Source organism: Gopherus evgoodei, chromosome 8 (genome assembly GCF_007399415.2).
Source record: "Gopherus evgoodei ecotype Sinaloan lineage chromosome 8, rGopEvg1_v1.p, whole genome shotgun sequence".
Taxonomy (NCBI): Eukaryota; Metazoa; Chordata; order Testudines; family Testudinidae; genus Gopherus; species Gopherus evgoodei.
The window spans coordinates 2,003,375-2,029,931 of record NC_044329.1 but is presented as its reverse complement, the minus strand read 5'-3'; positions in this window follow the sequence as shown (position 1 = coordinate 2,029,931).

The window sequence follows — 26,557 nt, the reverse complement described above, 5'->3', positions numbered from 1 at the left end:
TCCAAAAAATACATTTATTCTTCTCTTTTCATTGCATTTTGAACCATTTCATTCAGCCTCCTTTGTCTCCTCCCTTGCGTCCCAGCTTCTCAGTTTCTCTCTGGAGAGGGCTCTTATCAACCCTTTCTATTTCTGCTGGGTCTTCCTCTGGGCCCGTTCAGTACTGCGCACGCTATCCCGGGTCAGGGCATCCACCCGTTTCTGTAAGAGCTTTAGAATGCTTTCCGCTTTAGTCACCATCCCACCCTGACTTTTCAGGTTCTGCTGCACTGTGAACAGAGGTTGTCATTCACCTGAACCCTTTTCTTGAGTGGTTACAGCCATCTCCAAATGCAGAAACATGCACAAGTGGTTCAGATGCCTCCTTCCAATGTGCATTATCCTTGCATTTGTCAGCACTGAATCTCATCTGCCATCATGCTGCCCATTCACCAGACTTGTCTAGGTTCCTCTGAACTTCCTTGGAGTCATCTCCAGCCTTAACTAACTTCAGCCATTTTGAGTCCTCTGCTCATTTTGCTCTCTCTGCTGGCTCCCTTTTCCAGATCTCTGAAATCCATGACGGCGCGATGCCTGTGACCCCATGACTGCTTCAGCTTCGTGAGCCTCAAGTGGGACATTAGAACGACTTTCAGAAAGTCTTGGACAAATGAGGTCACCCACGTCTCCTTTGCCACTGTTGCCTATCCTCCCTCAGGGATGCTTTTTGCACTATTTTGTGTGGCTTGACCTAGCTCAAAAGAGAAACGTGCTCTTCAGAATTGTAATTCTTAGCCTCAGGGATAGTTCATCTCTCTCAGCGATAGGGTAGCAGTATCCAGAGAGAGGACAAATTCCAATGGAAGCAGGGAACTCGCCCAATTTTGATGGTAAATTTTAACACGGGTCTCCTGGGAACCCCTTTCCAGCACACGAGTGACAGTATTCCTGTTTGTGCAACATTGACAGAGACCTGGGATGAGACTGAAATTCCTTCTCCTCTCCCAGCTGTTCTGTTATACAGGTGGGCATGCAGGAAAGCTCCCATTTGCCAAATCCTAATTACTGACAATTATTCAGTTTCATTCATCCAACGATTCCAAATTGCTTAATAAAATTCACAAAGCAATAGGGATCACTTCACCCCTCTCTGAAATGCAGGTGGCAGCCTTTGAACAGCAAAGAGCAACATGACACAGCAGATCAGGACAGAAAGGAGCTGTAAAAGAATCCCATATCCAACTGTAAAAGCGGGAGAATTTCAGGCAAATTGTCCAGCTGGAATTTTCCAGGATAATGGGGGTAAAATCTATTAAATGAATTTCCTGTGCAGGTCTGAGTTCCATATTTGCCCCTCTAACAGCTAAGATTTGCACCCACGATCAGGGAGCTGTTGCCAAGTCTCATGTTGTCACATTTGCACTGGCAATGCAGTTGCAAATCCAGAACTGTAGGTGCAAACTTTGTGAGTGCCAGCTAGCACCATAGAAGGGGGCTGCTCTTTAATGACCATAAGTGATCAGGACTTCAGTTTTATGCCTCATCTGCAAGACTGCAGCACAACCTCTTGTAACACCGCCCTGGGGAACAAGCTCAATACTGACTCAGGGCAAAAAGTGCCACTTGCTGAATTACCAGGATCACATTCTCTGATCTCCTGGCTTTTTCATGAATTCTCCGAAGGACTCCACTGGCCCAAATCAGCTGCCGATGCAGGATCCAAACAAAATGCCCTGAAAAGCCACTAGATTTCTTATATTACATGATGTTAGGAACCCTGAGTCACTTCCATCCCCTACGTAATTTCACTGACTTGGAATTGTGGGCTGAATGTGTCCAGCTGGGCTTTGGAAGATTCTCTGGAAGATGTATCAAAAGAATCTTAACGTCGGCTGGACTCTACATTGTGTTTACTAGGTGTTCATTCACTCACTCTCTCCTTCATTTAGGCTAATGTGGACAGAAACTAATTTGCCAAATTGCAGAAAGTTCTTCTTTTCCTTCAGTCTCAGGCAAGGCATGTCTGCTTCTCTCTTCGTGGAGCAGGCAGCAGGGTTTCTGGTGCTATGGCAGATACGGTCACTGCTTGGGCAATACGCTACTGTAACTGCAGCATGCGGCTCTGCTGATTTTTTGGGTGATTTGCATCCCCATTGGTGCCCAGGAGCTCTACCCACAGGTCAGAAACCCATTTTCCTAGGCCCTGAGAAACTAAACACAATGGTCCCTGCTCCAAAGAGCTTACAGTTCTCTTCTGTAGTCAGCAAGGAGAAGGAAGGCTGAAGGGTTGGCTGGCAGAACTACTTAAACTAGACACTTCATTGTGCTCTAGTTTCAGAAAAAATGATGTTTTGTCACTATTAATCTCAGGCATTATTAATCAGAATTGGCATTCCAGTTGTCCCTGCAGGCCCCATCCAAGATCAGGGCCCCACTATGCAAGGCTATGCAGAGTCACACACCTGGGAAGAGACAGACCCTGACCTCCCTGGGGCGCTGAGGGTATAGACACAGACGAGAGAGACACAGGGCGGGAGAAAGGAAGTACTATTGGTACCCCATTTTACAGATGAGGCACAGAGATTAAGTGACCTGCCGAAGGCTGTATTATAAATGTCAATATTGAATGGATTGTTTTGTACAGCACCCAGCTTGGTATCTGAATAGCTCTCACAATGATGGATGTGCCCATCAGGGCTCATTTCTCACTCTCTGCTCTAGTCAGCAGGCACTAGGTTTTAATTTGAGATCTTCCCCCACAGTATGTCTACACTGCAGCTAGTGCAGGTAGACAGGACTGCACGAGATCGGTAGCCTGCCCCACTTCCTGGGCCCAGACTTGGGGGCTAGCCCGGGCCAGTGTCTGTGGGGTAGTGTAGACATACCCTGACAAAGGAAGGTGAAAGCCCCAGCGAGGCTCACTACCAGAAGCAATGCAGTGGTAGCTAGTGGTAGGTCTGGCTCCCGTGTACACAGACCCCATTGCCCTAGCCTGTCAAAGCCCCAAGCTTCTGATTCAGGCCTTTAGGTCCTTCAGCAGGGTCACCTGATGACACTCCTCAACAAGGCCGAAGTTCTACCTCAGCATCATCTCAGGGTCCTAATGCAGCATTCCTGAGATCTGTTGTTTTAGACAATAAATAGCAAGAAAACACTAGATCTCTGTGGGAAGGAGATAGCAGGGTCCAGAATGAAGTCCCACTAACAGCTGAAGAGGATGCATAGGCCCTTTCATAGAATCATAGAATATCAGGGTTGGAAGGGACCTCAGGAGGTCATCTAGTCCAACCCCCTGCTCAAAGCAGGACCAACTCCAATTAACTCATCCCAGCCAGGGCTTTGTCAAGCCTGACCTTAAAAACCTCTAAGGAAGGAGATTCCACAACCTCACTAGATAACCCATTCCAGTGCTTCACCACTCTCCTAGTGAAAAAGTTTTTCCTAATATCCAACCTAAACCTCCCCCACTGCAACTTGAGACCATTACTCCTTGTTCTGTCATCTGCCACCACTGAGAACAGTCTAAATCCATCCTCTTTGGAACTCTCTTTCAGGAAGTTGAAAGCAGCTATCAAATCCCCCTCATTCTTCTCTTCTGCAGACTAAATAATCTCAGTTCCCTCAACCTCTCCTCATAAGTCATGTGCTCCAGCCCCCTCAAATCATTTTTGTTGCCCTCCTCTGGACTCTCCAATTTTTCCACATCTTTCTTGTAATGTGGGGCCCAAAACTGGACACAGTATTCCAGATGAGGCCTCACCAATGTCAAATAGTGGGGAATGATCACATTCCTTTGCTGTACCCTGGCATGCTGCAGCCAACCCAGAGACTGTAGCTGCATGCTGTAGTGTGTATGTGTGTGACTGAGTAGATCAAATGAGCTGAATTCAAACCACTGATGCTGGGAAGGGTAATGCAAAAAGAGAATAAAATCACTGATTTCTAGTGGCCTGGAGAAGAGTTCTGTGTAAGATCGAAAGCTTGTCTCTAACCCCAATAGCAGTTGGTCCAATAAAAGATATTACCTCGCCCACCTTGTCTTTCTAATAACTCTGACATTCATGCTGGAACCAGAGCTTCCTCTGAGTCTCCTGGCTGACTAAGTTGTTGAAAATAATGGGTGTGTGCATTAATACCAGCACAGGAGACATTGCCTGAGAACTAACACACTTTACCACCACAGCTGGACATGCCTGCCTAGGAGCACTGAGGCATGCAGCACCTTTGAGACATAACTTACTCCTTTCACCTCTCTGAAAGTACTCTTGGTGGGAAACGCTTCATGTCCCCCATAACCCTTTCTGCACCAAAACTAAGGTTATTAAATTTAAAATGTTACTGCAGAGCAGCCACTATAGTGCTGAAGAATGAAAACCTTTGTGAGCTGGGGTCTCCTTCAGACTATAGACCCTAGGCATGTGGGTCCTTGTATGTACACTTAATACACCTGTCTTTGTTATACTTGGATCATTACCAGGAACACTACAATGCAAATGTCAGTGTGTGATGTGCATGAAAGTCCCACTGGAAATTATACTGCCATGTCCCTGAGAACAATCTTTCTATGCTGTACTACCAAGGAACCTTCTAGTTAGTCTCTTGGCTATTTCACACACTAACCTACTCAGACACCAACCTCTCAACAGGAACCACCCCAAACACACTGACTCCCAGCCCTCTGTTTATAAGGTCTGTCTGGGTCACATGACACAGATCAGCTGACCTTTCCTATAAAAGGCAGCTTTCCAGCCACTCCCAACCCCTCCCTCTCAGAGCAGAATATCTCAGAGTGTAGATGAAACAAATGCACTTAACAGCAAAGGGTGTTTTTCTGGTCTGTAGTTAAGTTTGTGACCTGTGGCTAGGGAAGTGATTATGATGTAAAAAACAACTGAAGTCTTTTAAAAAAACTATAAACTGAAAAAACCAGTTCTTCCTCCTTCTCAGACTTCCTCCTTTCTGAAAATGAGCCACAAGTGGAGACCACAGCAAGCAAACTCATCCAGCCCTCTGACGAGCCACACCTCTCCTAAGGCAGAGGCTTGCAATGTAACCCTCAACTCCTTCCAGCTCCAGCCACAGGCTTTATCTCTTTCTTGTTTTGATGCCCCTCCTTATGGACACACGAGAAGGGCAGAATCATAGAATTTTAGGATGTCCTCTGGGCCAGCCCCCTGCTCTGAGGCAGGACCAAGTCAACCTACATCCTCCCTGACAGGGGTTTGTCTAACCTGTGCTTAAAAATCTCCAATAAGAGGGATTTCACAGCCTCTCCAAGTGCCTAACTATCCTTACAGTTAGAAAGTTTTTCATATCTAAAATGACTTAAATCTCCCTGACTGCAGATTAAGCCCATTGCTTCATGTCCTACCTTCAGTGGACATGGAGAACATTGATCACTGAGCTCTTTAGAGCAGCCCTAAACAAATTTTAAGACTGTTCCCGGGTCTCTTCACTTCAGTCTTCTTTTCTCAAGACTAATCATACCTCATTTTTTAACCTTTTGAACCTTTCCTCCTAGGTCAGGTTTTCAAAACCTTTGATCATTTTTGTTGCTGCTCTCTGGACTGTCTATAATTTGTCCACAACTTTCCTAAGCCTGTGTCCACAACTGGACACAGGACTCCAGCTGAGGCCTCACCAGTACTAAGTAGAGCAGGACAATTACCTACAATGTCTTACATACCACACCCCGGAATGATATTAGCCCTTTTCACAATTGCATCACACTGATGACTCATGTTCAATATGTATTCCACTATAACCCTCAGATCCTCTTCTGCAGTACCACTGCCTAGCCAGTTATTCCCCATTTTGTAGCTGTGCATTTGATTTTTGATGCCTGTGTGTAGTACTTTGCACTTGTTTTTACTGAATTTCAGCTTGTTGCTTTCAGACCAATTCTCCAATTTTTCAAGGTGGTTTTGAATTCTAATCCTGTCCTCCAATGTACTAGCAACCTCTCTCAGCTTAGTGTCTTTCTCAGATTTCATAAGCAACCTCTCCACTCCCTTATCCAAGTCATTAATGAAAATACTGAACAGGACTGGGCCCGGGACAGGCCCCTATGGGGCCCCACCTGATACAGCCTCCCAGTTTCACAGTGAACCATTGATAACGACTCTTTGAGTATGGTCTTTAATCCAGTTGAGCACCCACCTTATAGTAACTACATCTAGACCGAATTTCCGAGTTTGCTTCTGAGAATGTCATGTGGGACTGCATCAAAAACCTTAGAAATATCAAGATATATAACATCTGCTGCTTCCCCCATCCACTAAGCCAGTAACCCTGTCAAAGAAGGAAATGAGGTTGGTTTTGCATGATTTGTTCATGACAAATCCAAGCTGGTTATCCATTATAGAGCCTTATTATCCTCTACATGCTTATAAACTAACTGTTTATACCAGTATCTTTCCAGATATCAAAGTGAGGCTGACTGTTCCCCTTTTTTAAAGATAGGTACCAAGTGCTCCTTCTCCAGTCCACTGGGACCTGACACGTCCTCCAGGAGCTCTCAAAGATCATTGCTAATGGTTCTGAGATTGCTTCAGCTGGTTCCTTAAGCACTCTAGGGTGAATTTTGTCAGGCTCTGCTGACTTGAATACATCTAACATATCTAAATATTTCATCACCTGTTCCTTCTCTGTTTTCATTTGCTTTCCTTCCCCTGGATGGTCATATTATTAGTGTTACATATCTGGTCACAATTAACTTTTTCAACACCTCCACCTACTTGATGTCATCCATTATTAGCTCTTCTTCCCTCTCAAGTAGAGGACCTACATTTTCCTTCATTTTTAATCTTGCTTCTAATGTACTTATAGAAACTTTTCTTATTGCTTTTATTTCTGTTCCTTGGCCTTTCTGACTTCATCCCTCCAGGCTTGTGCTATTCTTTTGTTCTCCTCCTTAGCAATTTGGCCATGTTTCTACTTTTTGTAGGATTCCTTTCTGATTTTCAGGTCATTAAATAGCTCCTGATGGAGCCACATTGGCCTCTTACCGTTCTTTCTATCTTTCCTTTGCATATAGTATAGTTTGCTGTTGTGCCTTTAATATTGTCTCATTAAGAAACTGCCAGCTCTCCTGAACACCTTTTTCCATTAGACTTTCTTTAGTGGGACCTTTACTTACCAGTTCTCTGAGTTTGGACTTTTCCACATTTGCTATATTTATTGTATCTAAGCCCAGCTGGAAACACTAGAGTTATATGACATAATGCTGTCTGTGACATTGTGGCCAATGAAAACCATGGCAAGTTGTGTTTAGTATCTTATCAGATAGTGGTGATCAAAACAGAGTCCTAGAGAAAATTATCATCCCAAGGAGCTTTCTAATGCTGGAATTTTCATTGTGCATCATAACTGGCAGTAGATTACAGACTGGAAAATTGAGATTTCTGGTGCCAAAGGTTCTGAACCAAAGCCCGCTGAAGTCCTTGGGAGTCTTTAATTGGCTTCACTGGGTTATGGATCAGGAAAAAAGAGAAGATCTGAGACTTTTCACTAGTGGCACCACAAAGCAGCCAGTCAAACAGCAAACCAAATGGATGACATCAAGTAGGTGTCAAACAGCAAACCAAATGGTCCCTTCTGGCTTTAAAATCTATGACCCTAAGAGGTGTCTGGGGATCAAGACTACCCTGCCTTTCCCAGGCTGTTACATGGGAGGTAAGTATTGCCTCGATCCCAGCTAGATGGAAGTTCCAGAAGAGGACAATGTGGTTGCTACATAAGGATGGCCGTTGGGTTTTTCCCTACGCATGCTGTCACATATGAACCTGTGTGCCCTAGGAAGCCAGGGTGTGGTAGCTAAACAAACAGGCATTATATCAGTAACCTCTCTGCCACTTATTGATAAGAATCCCGGATCTCTATTGCCATGTCCTATATCAATAAAACATCCCGTTGGCCTGCCTTTCTTGTTGATATTGGGCCTCTCTGCAGCAGATAACTATAAAGTGATGCCCTTTTACACATGAAAAACAGGCACTTGACAAAACTGGATTAAAAGCAAATCAGTTCCTGACACCAAGTGTCAGGAATGAAAAGGGCCGTCCTTAGGCATAGGCAGCCGCGTAGGGCCTCACTCTGCCTGGGGGCACCACTCTGCAGGCAGCCCAGACAGTGTAGAAGCAGGGCTGCTGGGTCCTAGAGAGAGCCGAATGCAGCACAGTCTGAGGAATGGGATTGGCTGCTGGGGTCTCTGGGAAGGGGAGGGGGTGGGGGTTGGGAAAGGAGCTCACCTGTGAGTGTGACTCTTCCCCCCCCCCCACTGAGGTCAGGTGAGGCAGGCTCTGTGGCACCCCTCTCTCCCGCCTCCCTCCCTCCGTCAGGGCTGGGTTGAGTGAGGTGCTGGCGGGAGGGGAGGCTGGCTGCCTGCTGAGGAATGAAAGTGAAAGTAACTCACTTCCTCTGCAGGCAGCCAGAATTGGAATGTCACACAGGGCTGGGTTAGGATTAGCCAGATGTGTGAAAAATCAGGATAGGGGATTAGGGTACAGTGAGCAGATATCCCTATTTTATAGGGACAGTCCCAATTTTGGGGTCTTTTTCTTATATAGGCTCCTTTTACCCCCAACTCCCACCCATCCCTGTCCTGATTTTACACACTTTCTGTCTGGTCACTCTAGGTGGGGGTAATTGGTGCCTAAATAAAACAAAGCCCCAAATATCGGGACTGGCCCTATAAAATCAGGACATCTGGATCTGGCCACCCTAGCTGGGGAGCGCCTCTCCCCCAGGCTGGCAGCTGCCAGCGATCCATCTCATCCGGGGGGAGCTGCACAGGGCAGGATGAGCTGCTGTGGCTCCATGGGTGCCCCGTCCCTGAGATCAGATGCTGTGCTAACTTCACCATGGTCTGTTGGGCTGGCGGCAGTGCCCATTGGCGTGTGATTGGACTTGAGGATTTGCTGCTGCTGTTGCCACTCTGCACCCCAAGAGGTGGATTTTGGGGTCCTGCAGTTTTCCACCTATCTCCTCCTCTACTGCAGCTGTTGGACCAGCAGGCTGGGGCGTGAGCCAAGCATGAAAGCAGTACTGTGTTGCCATTTAGATTGTCATTTAACAACTTTGTTTGCCAAAAATTCTTGCTAACAATCCTGAATCCAATTTCAATATTTTTTTTTAAAAATCAATATCTTAGCCAAAAACAGAAAATTAAGTTGTTGACAATTATTAGTGACAGGTTTGGTTTGAGACAGGGAGTGGGTCAGTTTTCATCAGAGAAACAAAAAATGTTGACTGACTTTCCTATAGCCTGTTACTCCTGATAAGAGCCCTCCAACAACTGTAATATGCTCATCTCCTTACTAGTGTATAAAGCAGGGGTCGGCAACCTACGGCACACGTGTCAAAGGTGGCAGGTGAGCTGATTTTTGATGGTATGCAGCAGCAGGCTGAGCGGCTCAGCCCATCACTGCTCGGGGGTTCCGGCTGCTGCCCTATTGCCAGCTGGGATATCAACCATTGGCCCCACTCAGCACCTGCTGCTGGCCTGGGGACCCCCAAGGAACCCCAGGCTGGCAGTGGGCTGAGCAGACCAGCTGAACCACTTAACCTGCTGTCAGCCTGGGGTTCCATTCACTCAGCCGGCAGCGGGCTGAGTGGGCTGGTGGCGGGCTGAGCAGGGCCGGTGGGGGGTTGAGTGGCTCAGTCTGCTGTCAGTCTGAGGTGCCAGCAGCACTCAGCCTACTGCTACTCCAGGGTTCTGGCTGCCGGCCCCTTGCCAGTCAGGAGCTCAGCGCCAGCCCCACTCTGCCTCCTGCCAGCCTGGGTGAGCAGAATCCCAGGCTGGTAGCAGGCTGAGGGGAGGTTGGCGGCCGGGATCCTGGCTGGCAGGAGTTGGTGGTCAGAACCCCAGACCAGCAGCGGGCTGAGCAGGGCCTGGGATCCTTGTCTAGGGTTCCAGCCACCAGCCCGCTGCCGGTTTGGGGTTTCATTTACTCAGCTGGCAGTGGCCTGAGCAGGACCGGTGGCCAAGACCTCAGATAATAACAATAGTTTATTTATATAATATAGACATAGAGAGAAACCTTCTACAAACATTAAAATGTATTACTGGCACGAGAAACCTTAAATTACAGTGAACTTGGCACACCACTTCTGAAAGGTTGCCGACCCCTGCTATAGAGTGACCATATGTTGTACTAAGATTCTCCTGCTCTTTTTTTCCCTTGTGAGTCAGTATAACTTTTGCCAGCCCAGAAGTTGGGCAGCCAATGTTTTACGTTTTCACAATGTTTTCTCCAACTTTCATAAAGTAAATTCATAGTTAATATGAGTTTAAAAGGCCAGGGACACTTCTTTGTGAAGAATCTGTTCAGCAGATCATGCCCATAGATGATCCAGAAAAGAAATTTGAGGTTGAATTTTTTAATGTTGTGATGGATAAAGCAGTATCTGCTGTTGATGAAAGGTTTAATACCTTGCAAGTACACCATGAACAGTTTGGATTTTTGTATGACATAACTAAATTCAACGAAATAGGAAAACAAGAGCAACTAATGACAAAGTGCAAGAATCTAGAGAGCCTCCTGAAGCATGGTGATAGTTTTGATTTAAATGGACTTGAACTGTACGAAGAATTGAGTACACTGTCATCAATGTTGCCAGAAGCAAAATCGGTGATGGACATTGTACAGTTTATTCATACCCGCAAACTTGTTGATATATATCCTAATGTGTACATTGCCACTCGTATTCTACTGACAATTCCTGTAACAGTAGCATCAGGAGAACGGAGTTTCTCAAAACTAAAGCTCATTAAAAACTATCTCCGCTCTACAATGAGTCAGGAACGCTTGACTGGTCTTGCGTTCTTGCAATCGAACAAGAACAAGCCACGACGTTGTCTTTGTCATACGATGACATTATTACTGTTTTTGCAGCCAAAAAGCCAGAAAGATTGCTTTTAATTAAAAACAAATCTTTGTTTCAATACCTCTTCATATAAATTTCCAATAAAATTTTGATAAATTAAAAAATATATATTATTTGCATCATTCTGTCATATCAGAATTTTTTCTATAGTGCTGCTTCTTTAGTGCTAGTCCATCAGCATTACAGTGTGCTTAATTAAGTTTAACTGGTTTTAATAATGTGAATGTGGCAAGTTTTCCAATACTATAAACTTATGTTTGTGTTGCTAAGAGCAGATCAGGCACAGGGGCACCAGTTTAATAATCTCGCCTAGGGCACCATAAATCCTAAGGCCGGCCCTGGGAATGAGACCTGTATTAGAACACGGATGAACCAGCTGATTGTGGAAAACATCTCTGGTTCCCCAGGCTGAGCCCTGGTGCCCTTCAGCCTCAAAGATAGACTCCCTATATTCCCACCCCAAAATCCATCCTCTTTGTCAGTTTCCACTCTGGCTGCGAATTGCTCTTTCCCATTTATTCACTGTTTACCTGCATTACTGCACACTCTGAGACCGATCAGAGAAGATGGGAGACAAGCTTGTCCTTGCAGACATTCAAAGTTGGGTGCTGGAGGGATGCATCAGTGAGATGCGGAAGAGGAGGGTCATAGATCAAACTGGAACAGCAGGTATGAACTGAAAAAAGCTGGAGAATTTGACTGGACCCAGTGAGGACAGAGAATTATGGAATGAATGAGGCTTCACAGGTAAGACTAGACAGAAGGAGGAGGAACGTAGCAACACAGACATGACCCCTCCAGTAGATTCTGGGTCAGTTCGTCGCCCTGAGTGACATTTTTGGAACAATTTTTTTAGTTGCAAAATTGCCTTCATGTGAATTTTTTCACGAACTATTGCACAGTTTTTCTAAATTTTTCATTGTCACTGGATTTTTGATGACATTTTTCCTGGTAAATGCGACAGCCAGCATTATCAAAATCGCTGTCGAAAATTGTTTCATTTCTGGGAAGCCAAGGGTTTTGGTCAGTGACTATTTTGATAAAAATATTAAAAGATTTTGCTTGTTTGCTGTGTTGTGGAAGCCATGTTGGTCTCACTATATTATAGTGACAAGGTGAGTGAGGTCATATCTTTTATTGGACCAACTTCTGTTGGTGAAAGAGACAAGCTGAGCTTTGAACTACACCGCGCATCTTTGGAGCTCAGGCTAGCTTGAAAGCTTATCTCTTTCAGCAATGGAAACTGGTCCAATAAAAGATATTACCTCACCCACCTTGCCTCACTAAAAGATGAGGGGAGAATTCCCAAAAAAATGAAAATAGTCCATTCAGAACCCTGTGAAGCAAAATCAACATCAGTGTTTGGAAATTTTCTATGCAGTTGTTTTCCCAGGTTTCCGCTAGCTCTGCAAGCAGTTTGAGGAATGGACAGAGGTTCAGTTCAGTTCTTGTTTTCAGCAATCTGCTTTACAGATTGTTGCGGTGGTGGTTGAATGCTTTTTGCGCAGACTGTTCTCTCCTGAAGCTGCCTCCTATTGACTTGCTCTGTCATCTGCAGGTTGTAACAGCACTAGAGATACTTCCCTAATTGTAAATTAGTAATAATATGAATTCCTTTTTCTGCTGTGCCATCTGCAGCCCCATTCAGAACTGTTTGCATTGTGCTTAGTTTTTCTGCTTAATGATTCAGAAACAAAATGGGGTAGCAGTCGGGTCCATGACGTTTGGGACCTTCAGATATAGTTTATTTCCACTACTTAAGATCCCTCTACACTGCTGGCTACTTTCCTCTCAATTGTTTCCTGTCTCTTAAATTCACAATGGTTATTTCATGGAGTTATAGATTTTAAAACCGTAATGGACCATTGTGATCATCTAATCTAGCAGCTTTTAAACTTTTTTTCATTTGCGGACTCCTGCAAGATTTCAAATGGAGGTACAGACTCCTATGGAAATCTTAGACATAATTTGCAGACTCCCAGGGTTCCATGGACCACAGGTTTAAAACCACTGATCTAGCCTGACCTCCTGTATCATAAAGGCCATAAGGTCTGACAAGGGTGGGAACCTGCTGTGACTAGACCCAGCCAGAATGTAGACATCTCTTCCCACAAAAATTCATGTCTTTTAAATCATTTTCATCCTAAATTGGAACAGAATTTTTGGCTGGCCGGATGCCCACCTACAAGGCTCTGGTCAATTTCACTTTCAGTGATAAAAATGTCCTGTAATAAAAGAGTACAACAGAGTGCATTGTCTAGAGCATCCTACAGCCGAGCGCTTTGCCGAGAGCCTATTGCCAACGGCCCTGCTAGAGAAGTTCATTGGAAGTCACAAATTGCTCGCACTGAGCACATTGCCATCCCAGTTGTACTGGGTGGTTCTCTGCAGCTGGGAGTTCTTTTGAACAAGAAAAGAAGGTCCCATTGGAGTTTCAACACCTCCCAATGGATGGTTGGAGTCACTCTGACAAAGCTGACTGACTTGCTTTGTGCTGTCGACATGGCCACCAGTGAAACTGGCCCCAGGGATAGTGCTGTGACTTCCAGTGAACTCGAGGGTTGATTTAAACCTTGCCGGTGGAATTGCCAAGGGGCTCGAAGAGAGCAGTAGGTAGGTAATGTCAGTCTCTGAGGTTTGAATGCAGAGTTTTCTCCAGCTCACAGTGAAGTCTTCACATCAAGGCTGGATGCTTTCCTGGAAGATAGGGTTCAATCAAGATATGTTATTGGGCTCAATACAGAGGGGAACTGGGCTAAATTCTCTGGCCTGTGTAATGCAGGCAACCTGACTCATAGATTTGTCATTGTTTTTAGGCCAGAAGGGACCATTATATTATCTAGTCTGAGTCACTGGCAAAACTTTTGGTGACTTTGATGGCCCAGGATCCAGCCCTAATTCCACAAGATGCCAGTGGGGGAAGAGTTTCTTTTAAAATTATCGTGAATATAGAAATAAACGAAGGACTCCAATGACTCGGAAATGTGGGTGAGCAAAGGGGCAGTTTGAAGTTTCGGGTACAGTCAATGTACTTCTCAGCCTAACTGCAATGCTAACAGGGAAGGGAGTTAATCTGTATGGGGACAGGTTTCAGAGTGGTAGCCGTGTTAGTCTGTGTTAACCCTCACCCTAACTCTAACCCTAAATTATAACATTCAAAAACCAGTCGTAGAACACTTCTACCTCCCTGGTCACTCAATTACAGACCTCAAAGTCGCAATACTCCAACAAAGAAACTTTCAAAAACAGACTCCAATGAGAAACTGCAGAACTAGAATTAATTTGCAAACTGGACACCATTAAATTAGGCTTGACTAAAGACTGGGAGTGGATAGGTCATTACACAAAGTAAAACCTATTTCCCCATGTTAATTTCTTTTTCCCCCTATTGTTACTCACACCTTCTTGTCAGCTGTTGGAAATGGGCATCCTGATTATTACTACAAAAGTTTTTTTTCTCCTGCTGATAGTAGCCCACCTTAATTGATTACTCTTGTTAGAGTTGGTATGGCAACACCCATTTTTTCATGTCCTCTGTCTATATCTATCTTCCTACTGTATTTTCCACTGCATGCATCCAATGAAGTGGGTTTTAGCCCATGAAAGCTTATGCTCAAATAAATGTGTTAGTCTCTAAGGTGCCACAAGTACTCCTGTTCTTTTAATCTGTATGGGATTATTCATGTAATAAGGTGCTGCTCAGAGGAGCAGGGGGACAAGGTCACACCCTAAATTAGCAGAGGGAAGGTGAATGGCAGCATATGCCAGTGACTGTTCACATTAGGGGCGAATGCCTGGCCCAGTGAAGTGCAGAGGAGTTTTACCATTGATTTCTAATGGAGCTGGGGGGGGAGTTCATCTTCCATGTCTAGTCCTCAAATTTCCATTAATAGGAATGGGAAAGAATTTTGGACCTGACAAATGGAGCCTGGGAAGCATCCTGCCTTTCCCTGGGGTGGTCCTTACCAGGTCACTGGTTTTCCTTTCCTCAGCTGAGACTTTTAACAGAGGGCTTGTAAATGTTTATGGTGGTCCCTCCCCATCCGTCTCGGCGGGGGGCCACGCCCCCTCACTGCAGGGTTCTAATCATCTCCAAAAGCTCTTAACAACTGGCCAATATGCCCCCGTCTAGCACAAACGCAGTATCCAGAGCAAGATACCCAATCCCCTTCGCCATCCCATGCAGCAGGGTTTTCTTGACAGCTGCTCATATGTCAGAGCAGGATGGCAAATGCCTGAGGAAAAGTCTCGTGGCCAAGTCTGCTGCCAAGTCTAACTGAATCTGTGACCTTTTGTCTCACGTGTAGACAGTCTGGAGGGAAGGGGGGGAAGATGCAGTTTCAACTGGAGCCTGTGTGAGGTTTAAGTCAGACCGTGTGGGTTTCCGTTACATTTGGTGTTAATATGTGCTGCAGGGGCTGTTGCACCTGGACGAGTGCTCAGTGCTTATGTTCTCACATGCAAGTGATAACAATAATAGCTGATTAGGTGACAATTCTCTCCCTTTTAGAATATTGAGGCTTAAAGTCAGTAACCTGGGAAGTGCGGAGGGCGGACGTCTAGACTTATCCTTCAACTAGCTCAAGTGATAGACAAGGGAGATGCTTCAGATCTTAGTGCTGTCTCTTACACTGCTTGGCCAATAAATTAAACACTGGGGTGCACTATGACTTCATTATTCGTATTTATTAATAATAACAGGGCCCGTACCTAAGCTTTTAACTAGGAGTTTTAATCAGTAGTTGGACTTTGGTTTTTAATTCACTGTCCATACAAGGAAGCAGTACCCTGAGTGAAAGCAATGGATACGCTAGGTAGCCTCCAGAGCCCTAAATACAGTAAGAAAGCTAGCTGCTAACCAATGAGCTCCTATGGCTAAACGAGAGGGCTTGAGTATCGATGGGGCAGAAAAGGAGATCGCTGACTGTGGACCAGATTCTCCACTAGTAACTGGAGGTAGCTCCATGAACTCAGGGGAGCTCTGCTGATTCCCCAGCTGAGGATCTGTCCCTGTGTCTAACCGGCAGGAGGCTGACTGGCTCTGAGGATGAGAGTGCAGAAGAATCTGAAACCATCAGCGTCATGGTGGTCACCAACATCTGGAGATGAACAGAGGGTCCCATGCACAGAGCCTTGAGCAGGAGGGGTCATGCACACACTCCCCTGCCCTGCTTAGAACATTGGTAGGTGTGCCGTGCACAAGCTAAAGGCCCCTCTGCCATCCTGGGCCAACAGTAGTCACCTATTTAGCATTTCAGCTTTTTAGGGTGGGAGAGTCCACTGGCAAGTTTAAGGCAGACTGCAAGGACTCACTTGGCCACTGGATGTCATTGCTGTTCAGTTTGATGTTAATAGCAACAGGGCATGACGCTCGAACAGCAATTTATCAGCAAAATAGATGCACACATACTGTACAGAATGATCAGCAGTACAAGCTGCCTCCACCCACCCCTGCTTGATGCATTTCCAGCATAATGTATCACAAAAAAGGAGGCCCACAATGAATTAAGTGTACTCTCTGCTTCCGGGGGTATTTTAATTTGGGGAGATTGTTCTCTCCATTCTTCCATAAACCACACAGACTGCGTATTCTGAAGGCAAATTCTCCCAATCAACATTTTCTCTCTCCTGTGTCCTCTCCCCCACAACTTCATACTGATTCTAATAAATTAATGATACTAATAACCCAGCTTGCATCGATTTCCCTTTGTAGATGGCACGCACTTTCAGCAGCTTCAGGGTAATTAATTCAGTGGAGCAGCATGTTGCTGTTAATTTTTCTTCACCCACCAACACAGCTGAACAAAAGGAATTTGCTCGCCTGTGCTATTGTGAAGAAATTATTTTAATCTGTCGGTGATTCATTTGAGATGGAGAGTTGAAGTAATGGGAAAGTGGAATTACAGAACTATTTGAAGCAAGCATGTCCCTCTAAAGGACTATTTCAAGCCAACACCTTGAGTCCTGGACTACACTCAGTTGGAAGAGGGTCATGCCTTGTGGAAGAGCAAGTGCTCTGTAGGTCTAGGGCTCCAATCCTGCAAACACACAGGTGTTTCACTTTACTCCCATGAGTGGCCCCACTGATGTAACTTCATTGAAACCATGAGGGCTATTCAAAGCATGACAGTTAAGGATGTGTAAGTGTTTGCAGAATCAGGGCCTAGAAGAATTGTAAAACATTGTTTCTGACTGTAACTCTCCACTTTGGACAAATAATTCAGCATTGAATTATTTGTTACATGTTCAGTGTCTTAAAGCCCCAGCTCCTGGAATCCCATGATTATGGGAGGCTCTCAGCTTTCATTTTAAACAAAAGTAAATTTCTAGCCCTATGGTTGTGGAGAAAAGCTTTAAAGTGTGACCCAAATGCATCCAAAAGGCTCAAAACCAGGAGGTAAATAATTACTGTGACAGATGAGAGCTCGTTCCTCGCTGAGATTATAATGTTTAGTGTGAGTCTGGAGAACTAGCTCAGAGGAGAGCAGCGATGAGACTGTGTGGAAAGGTTCCCATCTCATGGAACTGCAATGACCATCCTCTTGGTTGGTCAACACTCCATGGGCTGAACCAGAGACCACCAGAGGTAAAAGTCTGCATTGCCATAGCCTGAGTTAAAGAACCATAGCTCTGTAGGTAGGGGTGTAACACCTCATATCCTCCGGGGATCAATGCAGTGCGGGACCTGCAACCCACACTCACCAGTGACTTAGAGAACTTTCTCCCACCCAGGGATCACAACAGCTGCTTCACCAGCAGATCACTCTGCCTCCCACCCGCTCTGACTTTAGAAAAGACCGTTTGTACAATGTTCAGCTACATACAGAGAAAAAACAAGGTTTGACTGTCCCCCGAGTGAAAAGCGCCTGTTACAGCTGCCTCATCCCCTGAGCAACGCAGGCTCGGTGCTCTGTGGGAAGACTAGACCCAGGGGATGAGGCAGGGCAAGCAACGGAATTACACTGGGGTTGAATATATAGACGCAAACTCACCAACTTGGAACAGCTGAGCAGGATTAACTGCGCATTTACTAATCTTCTCAGTCCTGGCCTGAATACTCTCACCCACTGCTGGAGTTACAGCTGCTTCCACCAGGCATTTGATCCCACCAGACCACTGCAGTTACTAGTCAGTGACGGTTGAGAAGGTTCTTCCTGAGAGGGCTAAGGGAGGTAAGCCCAGTGTCAGATGAGCTGTTCCTTCACCTCTTCATCTGGTCTGCCTCCTATCAACCGCCAATTGTGTGATAGTTGGGGGCCAAATTTACCCCTGGTGTAAGGGGACGCTGCTCCATCGAACATCAGACTCATTAACCCCAGTGCAGTTCCACCTTCCTAAGCCAAGTTAGAATTTGGCCCTCAGAAGTTTAATATACTAATTGTTCTGCAACATACAAGTTACTGGCCAGAGTAGCGGGAAAGTACCAAAGTGACAAACAGGAAGGCAACTGTGAGTATCATGCCTGAGTCTTGAGATTTAAATTGTTGCGGTCAGTACACTCTGATTGGTGTCAGATGCACTGTTCCTGGATTTTTACTGAGGAACCTGCGTCTTCCCCTCCGGGCATATTCTCAGCGCTTAGTCTGATGTTCCTTGACCCACTAGTGGTCAGATCAAAGAGCCACATCTCCCTTGTTTCACATTTGGATCTCTAGGTTGGGGCTAAACTTTAAAGGGTCATTCCAGGCTGTTTTAGGAAGGCTATTGATCTCCATGCTGCAATGCAGACACATGAAGCATTCCCCAGGTCAAGCTGTTGGGACAGAGACCCACAGAATCTATCACAGACACGCACCTAAATGGGCAGAATGTCTGAAAACCCAGCGTCATGGTAGAAATGAAGTGGGCCCGTTCTTGTGAAATCTTGTGGCTGGAAGGCTGTTCCCAAGCTCTGTGCAACCTCCTAGCTCCAGACAAAGAGAGATTGGTGAGAGAACATGCCATGAGCGCAGTGGTACTGGGGACTGGCGATACACCAGGAGAAAATGGCAAAAGTGAAGTAGCTGAAAAGGCCTTAGGGCTAAGTGTCTGCAAAGCCAAAAGAGCTTCCTCTTGGCACAAACGTCCTCGGGTTCCCAGCCCTGATTCAGTGAGGCAGTTAAGTCCATTAGCAAACAGATTTTACAGCTGATGAATAATTTAAATAAATAAACAAAACCACGTAATTCATAGGATGGTGAACCTAAATAATCTTTTATCAATAATTCTTCACATGTGTGCAAACCCTGCACTCCCATTACCCACCTGGGGTCATGTAAACTGGTGAGGTGGGAAAAGCTCCTCGAACGGATGGCTCTTCTCAGACCGCCAAAAAAAGGCAGGAAATTTTTCACAAAACATTTTTTACACTTTTTATGAAAACATTTTGGGACCATATGAAATGTTTGAAAATGTTCAGCTGCAAGCAGGGTAGACAAAAGGCAAATATTTTTAAAGGGGAAAATGATTAATAATTTTGTATCAAAATTTGAAAAGTGCAAAAATATCTGACCAGCTCTAGCTAGTTAATACACCATTGACTTGGACTCTGCATAGGGTGCTGAGTAATTTCCTCTTTAGTCTGTCTTTCAGGAAAGGACTTAACCCCTTGTTTCAGAGCTCTCCTGGGTAAAGACTGGCTGAAGCATTTGCTTAAATGCTTCCTGGAATCAGGCCCTTTCTGCGTCTAAGAAATGCATTTGTCCTTTCCTTGATATCAGTGGTAAAGCCTGGATCCCCAAGGCTTTTGTTGGTGGGAATCTCTGGATGTTCATTGCATGGGGTACCAGGACAGGGGGAAGATGTCTGATAGTACAGAACTCTTTAATCTTGCAGAGTCTGGCTTAGCAAGATCCAGTGGCTGGAAATTGAAACTGGACCCATTCAAACCGGCGATAAGGTGCAAATATTGGACAGGGAGGGTAATTAGCTGTTGGTGCATCGTACCAAGGGACGTGGTAGATTCTCCGTCATTTTTCATTTCAAAATTCCCTTCACTTTTATTTAACAAAATATGTTTAAAAAGGAAAATCCCCCCACAGCAGCACAAGGAACCATTTCATGTTTGACCCTCCCAACAAAAAAGTTGTTATTCACCCAGGAGCACATTTTTGTTACTCACTTGGTCCAGCCACCAAACTACTCCACCCCTAGTGCAGGGACAGGACCATTCTAGGCGAAGCACTCGGCGCATGCACTGGGCACAGGTGCAAACTTCAGCCTGTCACTGGTATGCAAATATATCCTGGATCTGAAACGTAATGGAGGAGCAGAGCACCCAAAATTAGTGGGAGATCAACCCCTGTCAGTGCTGGTACCACCCAGAGAGGACGAGGGTTTCAAGGTGAGCACATGATGCTCTCCCTTCGTCTCCAAGGCAGGCGGAATGGCAGCTTGTCTGTCTCCTCTCCTGGGGCCTTTGCTGGCAGCAGCTAGCCCCACTCATCCTGTGTGGAAGCATCGGGGGCTGACAGAGGGATGGGGAAAGAAGCACCACCCCTAGCACTTGCAATAGCCTTGCAGCCATCACATGATATACAAGTGTTTCCAGGCTCTTTCATCCTCATAGACTCATAGACTCTAGGACTGGAAGGGACCTCTTGAGGTCATCGAGTCCAGTCCCCTGCCCTCTTGGCAGGACCAAATACTGTCTAGACCATCCCTGATAGACATTTATCTAACCTACTCTTAAATATCTCCAGCGATGGAGATTCCACAACTTCCCTAGGCAATCTATTCCAGTGTTTAACTACCCTGACAGTTAGGAACTTTTTCCTAATGTCCAACCTAAATCTCCCTTGCTGCAGTTTAAGCCCATTGTTTCTTGTTCTATCATTAGAGGCTAACGTGAACAAGTTTTCTCCCTCCTCCTGATGACACCCTTTTAGATACCTGAAAACTGCTATCAGGTCCCCTCTCAGTCTTCTCTTTTCCAAACTAAACAAACCCAATTCCTTCAGCCTTCCTTCATAGGTCATGTTCTCAAGACCTTTAATCATTCTTGTTGCTCTTCTCTGGACCCTCTCCAATTTCTCCACATCTTTCTTGAAATGCGGTGCCCAGAACTGGACACAATACTCCAGTTGAGGCCTAACCAGCGCAGAGTAAAGCGGAAGAATGACTTCTCGTGTCTTGTTTACAACACACCTGTTTATGCATCCCAGAATCACGTTTGCTTTTTTTGCAACAGTATCACACTGTTGACTCATATTAAGCTTGTGGTCCACTATGACCCCTAGATCTCTTTCTGCCATACTTCTTCCTAGACAGTCTCTTCCCATTCTGTATGTGTGAAACTGATTGTTCCTTCCTAAGTGGAGCACTTTGCATTTATCTTTATTGAACTTCATCCTGTTTACCTCAGACCATTTCTCCAACTTGTCCAGATCATTTTGAATTTTGACCCTGTCCTCCAAAGCAGTTGCAATCCCTCCCAGTTTGGTATCATCCGCAAACTTAATAAGCGTACTTTCTATGCCAACATCTAAATCGTTGATGAAGATATTGAACAGAACCGGCCCCAAAACAGACCCCTGCGGAACCCCACTTGTTATACCTTTCCAGCAGGATTGGGAGCCATTAACAACTACTCTCTGAGTACGGTTATCCAGCCAGTTATGCACCCACCTTATAGTAGCCCCATCTAAGTTGTACTTTCCTAGCTTATCTATAAGAATATCATGCGAGACCGTATCAAATGCCTTACTAAAGTCTAGGTATATCACATCCACCGCTTCTCCCTTATCCACAAGGCTCGTTATCCTATCAAAGAACGCTATCAGATTGGTTTGACACGATTTGTTCTTTACAAATCCATGCTGGCTATTCCCTATTACCTTACCACCTTCCAAGTGTTTGCAGATGATGCCTTTGATTACCTGCTCCATTATCTTCCCTGGCACAGAAGTTAAACTAACAGGTCTGTAATTTCCTGGGTTGTTTTTATTTCCCTTTTTATAGATGGGCACTATATTTGCCCCCTTCCAGTCTTCTGGAATCTCCCCCGTCTCCCATGATTTCCCAAAGATAATAGCTAGAGGCTCAGATACCTCTTCTATTAACTCCTTGAGTATTCTAGGATGCATTTCATCAGGCCCTGGTGACTTGCAGGCATCTAACTTTTCTAAGTGATTTTTTACTTGCTCTTTCGTTATTTTCTCTTCTAAACCTACCCTCTTCTCGTAAGCATTCACTATACTAGACATTCCTTCAGACTTCTCAGTGAAGACCGAAACAAAGAAGTCATTAAGCATCTCTGCCATTTCCAAGTCTCCCGTTACTGTTCCCCCCTCCTCATTGAGCAGTGGGCCTACCCTGTCCTTAGTCTTCCTCTTGCTTCTAATGTATTGATAAAAAGTCTTCTTGTTTCCCTTTATTCCCATAGCTAGTTTGAGCTCATTTTGTGCCTTTGCTTGTCTAATCTTGCCTCTGCATTCCTGGGTTATTTGCCTATATTCATCCTTCGTGATCTGACCTAGTTTCCATTTTTTATATGATGCCTTTTTATTTTGTAGGTCCCGCAAGATCTCAAGGGTAAGCCAAGGTGGTCTTTTGCCACATTTTCTATCTTTCCTAACCATCGGAATAACTTGCTTTTGGGCCCTTAATAGCGTCCCTTTGAAAAACTGCCAACTTTCCTCAGTTGTTTTTCCCCTCAGTCTTAATTCCCATGGGACCTTGCCTATCAGCTCTCTGAGCTTACCAAAATCCGCCTTCCTGAAATCCATGGTCTCTATTCTGCTGTACTCCCTTCTACCTTTCCTTAGAATTGCAAATTCTATGAGTTCATGATCACTTTCACCCAAGCTTCCTTCTACTTTCAAATTCTCAACAAGTTCCTCCCTATTAGTTAAGATCAAGTCTAGAACAGCTTCCCCCCTAGTAGCTTTTTCAACTTTCTGAAATAAAAAGTTGTCTGCAATGCAGTCCAGGAACTTATTGGATAGTCTGTGCCCCGCGGTGTTATTTTCCCAACATATATCTGGGTAGTTGAAGTCCCCCATCACCACCAAATCTTGGGCTTTGGATGATTTTGTTAATTGTTTGAAAAAAGCCTCATCCACCTCTTCCGCCTGATTAGGTGGCCTGTAGTAGACTCCCAGCACGACATCACCTGTGTTTTTTACCCCTTTTAGCCTAACCCAGAGACTCTCCACCCTTCTGTCTCCTATGTCCATCTCCACCTCAGACCAAGTGTGTACATTTTTAATATATAAGGCAACACCTCCTCCCTTTTTCCCCTGTCTATCCTTCCTGAGCAAACTATACCCATCCACACCAACATTCCAGTCGTGTGTATTATCCCACCAAGTTTCAGTAATGCCAATAATGTCATAGTTGTATTTATTTATTAGCACTTCCAGTTCTTCCTGCTTATTACCCATACTTCTTGCATTTGTATAAAGGCATCTAAGATACTGGTTTGATCTCGCCTCCCAGCTTTGCCCTGACCCTCCTTCCTCTCTGCCATTATAGCCCGTGCTCCCTCCTGTTACCAACCCATCTCCCAGGTCTTGTTCCCCACTTACCTGTGGGCTTTGCTCACCTGTCCCCGTCGAACCTAGTTTAAAGCCCTCCTTACTAGGTTAGCCAGTCTGTGCGCAAATAAGGCCTTTCCCCGCTTCGAAAGGTGAACGCCATCTGTTCCTAGCAGTCCTTCCTCAAATAGCATCCCGTGGTCGAGGAAGCCAAAGCCCTCCTGGCGACACCATCTTCGCAGCCAGGCATTCACCTCCACGATGCATCTGTTTCTGCCCGGACCCCTACCTTCAACAGGAAGAATCGAAGAGAATACCACCTGCGCTCCAAACTCCTTAACCCGTACTCCCAGAGCCCTGTAGTCACTCTTGATCTGCTCAGCATCACACCTCGCAGTATCATTTGTGCCTACATGGATGAGTAGCATGGGATAGTAGTCAGAAGGCCGGATAATCCTCGACAAAGCCTCTGTAACATCTCGGATACGGGCCCCTGGCAGACAGCATACCTCCCGGGATGAACGGTCAGGGCGACAGATTGGTGTCTCCGTCCCCCTCAGCAGAGAGTCTCCAACCACCACTACCCTACGTTTCTTAGCAGTGGTGGCAGCAGTCCTCCCAGCCTTAGGGGTACGAGGCTTCACCCCCTTAACTACTGGGGGTGATTTCTTCTCTCCTGTATTAAGAAGAGCATAATGGTTATCTTTTACCACAACAGGAGGGTTCGCAGCAGCGGTGGAGCACTGCCTGCTGCTAGAAGTAACCAGCTGGCTGTGTCCGCCCTGAGCCTCCTCCTCCACTGGAGTGTGAAGCATCTCCTCCACTGGAGTGTCAGTAGTCCTGTCAACAGGGACAGCACCATCAGCTGTCTCCACATGGATACTGTCCAGGAATTGCTCATGGGCATGGATGTTCCTCAGCCTGGCCACCTCCTCCTGTAGCTCTCCCACCTGCTGCCTGAGAGATTCCACCAGCAGGCACCTTTCACATTGGATGCCACCCCCAGCCTGGATATCAGTAAGTGGAAATTGCAAATTACAGTCTTTGCAAGCCCACACCAGAATCTGGGTAAAAGCATCCATGCTTTGGTGCTCTGTCTGGCTACAGGCGCAGGTGGAGGAGACAGAAGTAGTGCTAGCACAGGTGTTGCGGGTCCTCCTCACCATTGTAAGCCTCCCTCTGTCAAACTCTCTCAAAGTCCTCTCTGCTGTAAACAGAAAGGTTTTCAATGTGATCAGGTTATGGGTTCAGGGGACCAGTGGGTCACAGATGAGACCGACAAGGGACACCCCCTCCCTTCCTACTCCCCTTCCAAACTCCCTTGCAAAACTCCCTGTTAGCAGCTCCTGTTCGCTAAGCAAGTGAATCATTTTTGTGCCTGAGAAACCACCATGTGGATCCGTTTCTGCATGACGAATGTGACATGCATCGAGAAGGGGCCTGAGGTGCATTTGCAGGAATAGACGTGAGTAAGTGATTTGCTAGCTGAGTGCAAGGTGGCATCTACACACTAGGTACATTAAACCAGTGTGGTTTGTGTGATCCGATTCCCATGCACGGGGGATTGTACCCTTTTGGCCCCAGCCGTCTCCATCAGCTGCTTTGGATTCACTTGTTTTATCTCAACCACATTTACTCTAAAGACATAAAAACACAAAGCGATGAACAAAGAGCGTGTGGCTGGAGTGGGAGTTTATCATAGGAGCTGGCACCATTCCCCAGAGGGGACAGATCAGGGAGGGGAGGATGTTTCCCTGACTCATCCAAGTGCTAAAGATAGTGAAAGGGGGATTCTGGCTGCACCTGCTGGAACTTCATGGAATCTCTACCCGTCTGGAGCAAACCCCTGAGAAACGCCGGGGAACAAAACCCTGAATGCAGCGAGCACCAAGAGGGACCCTCGCAGACCCTGCCTGGCGCTCTCATGAAAGATGATTCTTCTTCACACCAGGAAGCAGGCAGAGCATGGCAGTTAGGGCTTCACTATGCACATTCTGCGACTGATGGGCAGGGAGCTGGAAGATGATGGGCCCCCGGAGACCCTTCCATGGTTCCAGTAGGTGTATTTAATGCTGGTTTCCCCTTCCATTCATGGTCAAGTCTTTCCCCTACGTCTGAGATGTTACTAATTTATCCATGCCTAAAGAGAGTTATCTGCTGGGTCTTGATCATACTGAGACTTTCAGTCCACAGGGAAGGGACCCGAGGGGGAGAATCAATCAGTCCCTGGGTGGGCACAATACATCAGGAAGCCATCCCAGGTGGTTTGGCATATCAGGGTGAGAGAGATTTCTTTCTGGGGCGGAAACTGCGGACAGAGATGGAGTAAAACCTCATTCCATCACCCTAAGTCCTGTAACACACACCAGCACACTTATGTTATAATCTAGTAGCTAAAGGATTAATTATTGACATGCATCATATTTCCATCAGGGTGAGAACGTGAGTCAGTTTTCTGTGGGGAAATGGAGTTGGAAGAATGAATGTTACACCCATACCGGCCACTTCACAGTGAGATCACCAGGCATTTTATACCCACCTAATCCCAGGCACACCAGGGACTCACAACAATGGCAAAACCTCCAGCTGTTCCCTATAATACACCTCTGACCCAAACCAGCCGCGTGCTCTGTGCTACTCTGAGGAAAGCAGACGAAGCAGGAAGTGCATTGCAGTTAGTTTATTGAAACAAATGATTGGAGTCATTCTGAGCCCTCACTGAAGGGGTGAGAGCACCAGGAGCTTGGGCTGCATGCAGAGATAGGACAAAAGGTGAATTTAACGAGAAAGATGAGGACGACAAAGGAAGTGTCTGGTATTCGTCCATCTGTGATGCTTGCCCAGCTTTCTCCACGGAAGATTTTTCTGGATCTTCAATATACCCTAAAAGACAGAGCAAGAGCAGTGACTGCAGAGCTGAGCTCCTGGCCAGGGGTTACATTGCACAAGACAAGTAAAGAAACAACTTAGAGCTGCAGTAAACGGCTGCCATATTGTGGGCAGCAGGGCCACTCGCACTGGCTGCACCCTGCTTCTCTGGGCTCCCTTGTGCTCTGGAGCTCCCCAGTTTGTGACGTTTCCACCTCAGTTGTACATCACCCAGGAACATGCAGTTAAGGGTTTGGTTCCACAGTTTAGGTCTGGAATAAGGCACGATGAGTGGGAGATAAGAAGAGACTTTGTCCTGTTCCAGGAGCTTGAATTCAATGCCTGTCATGTTCTGGGGCATGGAGTTA